At 44.5% G+C, this 4551-nt stretch overlaps 1 protein-coding gene across 2 annotated transcripts in view; it reads left to right on the top strand.

Moving 5' to 3' along the window:
• The first annotated feature begins 589 nt into the window (after positions 1 to 589).
• The window catches only part of LOC147020573 (focal adhesion kinase 1-like), a 110013-nt gene continuing 106051 nt past the window's right edge, over positions 590 to 4551 (top strand). The window contains exons 1-2 of one of the 2 annotated variants that reach the window (XM_085896009.1): positions 590 to 687; positions 775 to 820. The gene's annotated coding sequence lies outside the window, so the exon portion shown is untranslated. Of the gene's footprint in view, positions 821 to 4551 lie in introns of both variants that reach the window. The other variant, XM_085896008.1, reaches the window with a different exon arrangement.

Raw genomic sequence — 4551 nt, 5'->3', positions numbered from 1 at the left:
GTTTTGGAGGAAATGAATAGGAAGCATCAATTTTCAACCCATCCCTATATATATATATATATATATATATATATATATATATATATATACCAATTTTTCCATGAGCAGTGATGATAGTTGTAGGGTGAAGAGTGAACACACTCCAACAGCACTTATTCACCTTTTGATGTGACCCTCTTACAGGTATCACAACCGCTCATCCTCAACCCTGCTGTTGGTGTACTTCCTTTTGTCCTGTTCTCATCCATTATATTGTTCTCACTCCTCCATGGCCTCAACTTTGTACACAAAAAAACCCCCCATACCGAGCTATCAACCAGTCATGCTAAAATGCACAGACCCCTTTATCCCCACAAAGCTTCTAATTGCCCATTTAAATCTATCTACCATTTGTGCTACCTCTATCCTCCTAGGGACAGTGCTGCATGCTCTCACTGCCCTCTGAGGATAAACCATGAGTTCAATTTTCAGGACATCATAGAGTATGGAAAATCCACGATGTTTTGTACTTCTGTAGTGGTTTCCCAAAATAATGTCAACTTGTGGTTTGCTATAACGTGTCGTTGGCGGAAGTGTGACGTTGCTTTTGGTTTTCTTGCACGACCAAAGCAGTATTTCACCCGGAGCTGTTATCAGCTCGAGGACATTCTCAGCAGGCACCGCTTGGGTCACAATCGACTGCGCCTGGTAAGTACGAACCGTCGTGGCCATCGAAGACCACTACGATCAGCATCGTCTGCTCATCCGATTGTCTCCACCTTACTCCGTCCACAGGCTCAGGAACACTTTCTGCTCTCATTTATGGGAAGGCCATGATCGGGTACGTTTCAAAATCAATCCTCTGTTTATTCTGTCATTTCTTCATTCTCTTTTTCCTTCGCTCTCTCATGCTTACTTTCACCCATTCCATCTCAACAGTGACAGTATTTTATTCCTCCCTTTTTAAAATTTATTTCTCCATTTTTTTATTTCCTTTGTTTGGCTGTCAATAGGTGTTTGAAATGTGTCTGTACCCTGTCGCCATGAATTGTGTGCTGCCCTCCAGACTTTCTCTCGGTGTCCTCTTCTAGCTCGATATAATGTAATGTCTTCTGCTTTACAAGCTCTTCTGATAATGACGAGTAGGTGAAGATGGCTTCATCACCAAATTTCTGTTAAAGAAATTAATAAACGGTTCTTGGTGTAAGCTTTTGAAAATCATCTTGTGGCGTTGTTGCACTCTACCCTTTTTGATGGTGTTTCACGATAACAGCCGATGTGGATCTCTCTTCATGCCTGGTGTTGGCTTCATGGTTCGGGTGACAGGCTTGGGATCTTAAGATCCTGAGTTCAAATCGCACTTGGCTGTTGAATTAGTACCAGGTGGGGTTGACTGCCTGTCATCCTTCTGAGGTTGGCAAAATGAGTATCAGCGTGCTGGTATACTGTGTCGGAGTGGCAACCCGTCCAGGATTGTGTCCAATAGCCAAGGAGACTGTTTAGGCAGCAGCAACGCTCTGCACAGAGTATGATCCCGATGGATGGATGGATCTCTCTTTGACTCACTCAATCGATGACCCTCTAAACAGTTGAATCCTCTTTCTCTTCCACACATCTAAACCCACTTTACTTGCTGTGCAGACATGAGCCGCCTCACCTAATGGCCAAACTGTCATCGGCTAACAAAATGATGTCCCAGTCGGGGCTGCGTCCTGTTCATCGAGACCAAGCATGTCGTTGAAACCATTTTATAGGGTTTGTGCTGAAAGGTATTGGCTGACGCATGAGGTGCAGACAACAGGACATTTGTCCAGACCATCCATGGATCACACAGCGGGCGGATATGTGTACATACAGTTAGTATTACACAACCTCGTTACTTAGTTCTCTTTTTGTGGAATATATTGGAAGTTATGAAATCTTGCACATTAAATTTGAAGTCTTCCTTTGTATGGTTATTATTAGTGTTTTGATTTTTATGCTTCCGCAGCCAAAGGCTGGGGGCATGATGGTTTCGGGTTGTCCGTCCTTTCGCCAGTGTGTCCTTCCGTCTGTCCATCTGTCTTTCATCGGGTTTAATAATTTTGCAGAGCATAACTCGAGTTAAAAGTATCTGATAACCCTCTTTTCTCCGTGATCTTTAATTTTGGTAATGTCACCTTTAATCGAGATCAAACTTAACAGTTGGTGGACCTCTAATGCCGGTGGAGAAATACCCATCGATTCATTTGCATTGATTTCTGTTTTCTCGTTCCTTAGTTGCTCATCATACTGTGAACTCTACTTTTTTTTCCAGTTGGCACTCTTTTGCACAGGAAAAACAAAAAGGAAACCTCCACCAATGTACAGGTTGACCACATGAATGTTATCTCTGGAGTGCAGGCGCCGAGGCCTCTGATTCTTTCGATCCTGCTCAAACTTTTCTGCAACCCTGAAGGAGTTATTACTTTTTCTTTTTTTACTTACTTACCTGCATTATGATTCCACCTGTTATTCTTTCACCATTCAAATCGTTTCTTGATGAAAATTATTTTAAATGAAAAAAAATACAAAAAATTTGTGCAGTACTGTGTTAGAGTTTGGGGTTGGCAGGATGGCTAAGAGGTATGCACATTCACCTCAAAGCTATCGAGCCTGGGTTTGAATCCCTACCCAGCTATAAACTGTCATCCTGGTGTTTCACAGGTAGGGTGATTCATCAATGTGTGTGCTGTCCCTCGGATGGACATTAAACTCGGCAGCCCGTCTGCCGACATGAGTTGGTGGACGTTAAAGACCCCACAGGCTCTTTTGAAGGCCTGGAGGGAAGAATGGGATTGAAGAGAGTGTGGGAGTTTATTCCATACGTGGGGAAAAAAGAGGAATGAAAGAGTGAAGGTGAGCAGTGATTCGTGATTTTGGTAGTTTTACCAGAAGGGGGTTGTTGGTGGACCTTGAGCGCCCTGCGGAAAAAGGGGGGGCAAGGGCAGAAAACTATATCGCAAACAGAGCAGGGGGGGCGAGACCAGAGAGGAGATGGGAGAGGACAGAAAGACCACTGACCTGCCTGCAGTGAAAGAGTGAGAGGCCCAAAGACTCAGCCTCATCGCGGGAGATATGCGAAATGCCTTGGTTTCCACAACGTGAAGCCGAGAAAGGTGAGAGGCAGGAGCACCAGCCCAGAGGGGAGAGCAGTACTCCATCAGGCTGCGGACGAAAGCTTTGTATGGGGACAGGAGCTCAGGGAGCCGAGGAAGGACTTTGCACGATGGAGGATTCCCAGTCGGAGACTGGCTTTGGAAGCGAGGTTTGAAATGTGACTTTCCCAGGAAAGGTCATGGCAGATAGTGAGACCCAGAAGTTGAATGAAAGGACTTCTTCCAGAGGATTGTTGCGAAAGTAAATGGGGGGTGTGAGGGTTTCAACCGGTCCTTTCGCAGAGACAAAGTGAGAGTGTGAGATTTGTCCGGATTGAAAGACATGTTCCACATGTTGGACCAGTTTGTGATTTTGTCCAGATCTACAGAGAGCGAAGAATCTGTTGCTTGCCGGTCTGAGGGATGACAGATGGTACAGCAGAGGGTGGAGTCATCAGCAAAGAGATAAAGAGGATTTTCCAGAGAGTCAGAGAGATCATTGATGAAAACCAGAAAAAGAACAGGGCCCAGAACGCTGCCTTGAGGAATTCCAGCCTGGACAGGAAGAGGGGATCAAAGAACTCCATTTAGGGCCACACGTTGGCTGTGACAGGAGAGGAAGTCTGTGAGCCATGAGTGGAGATGGCCTTGGATACCATAGGAAGAGAGTTTGGTGAGTAGGGCAGGGTGCCAGACCGTGTCAAAAGCCCACAATATGTCTCGGGATATGGCTCTGATTTCATGTCCAGCATTGAGGACCTCCATCCATTGTTGGGAGAGCAGAAGCAGCATATCCAGTGTAGCGTAACCTGGTTTGAAACCAAATTGATGATCGGAAATCAAGCCATTGGAGAAGAGGAAGGTTTTAATGTCTGAAGTGGTGATGGATGCCATAACAATCCTGATGATTGCGAGAAGGCTGATTGGTCTGAAGTTGCAGGGATCTGTTTTTGCACCTTTTTTAGATCCTCGTGGAGGATCTTTAAGTCTTACTCACGTTGTTGTTCTTGTGGACTTTTTTGTTTCGCAGCCTACAGTTTTCTTCGAAACCTCCTGAAACTTGGCGCATAAAGGTAAAAATACCCTGCGCAGACAGTAACGATCTCCGATTTTGAAAAATCCTAGAAAAAAAAGTTATGACGTCAAAATATCTCCGCGAATGGAAATCGCCTAAAAATTTAACTCCGAAACTAGGCAAGCTTTTTGAATTCTGTTTTGTGGGAATCGAACAGGGCATTCGCAGAGATGAATTACCGCACATACATCACTATGACATCATCAATTTTTATGACGTCATTCCTATTTTTGACATATTTTGGTTCACAACCCAGAGTTTTCATCGGATCTTCGTGAAACTTGCTATGCATATGCAGAAAGCCCACGCGCAGGCAGTAACCATCTCCGATTTTGGAAATTCTTCCAAGAAAAAAAGTTGACGTCATAATATCGCCACTTA

The sequence above is a fragment of the Eptatretus burgeri genome, chromosome 9 (assembly GCF_056783735.1).
Source record: "Eptatretus burgeri isolate ZD-2024b chromosome 9, Ebu_testis_v1, whole genome shotgun sequence".
Classification (NCBI taxonomy): Eukaryota; Metazoa; Chordata; class Myxini; order Myxiniformes; family Myxinidae; genus Eptatretus; species Eptatretus burgeri.
Note: the sequence above shows the minus strand (reverse complement) of the source record. Positions and strands in the feature narration are given on the sequence as shown.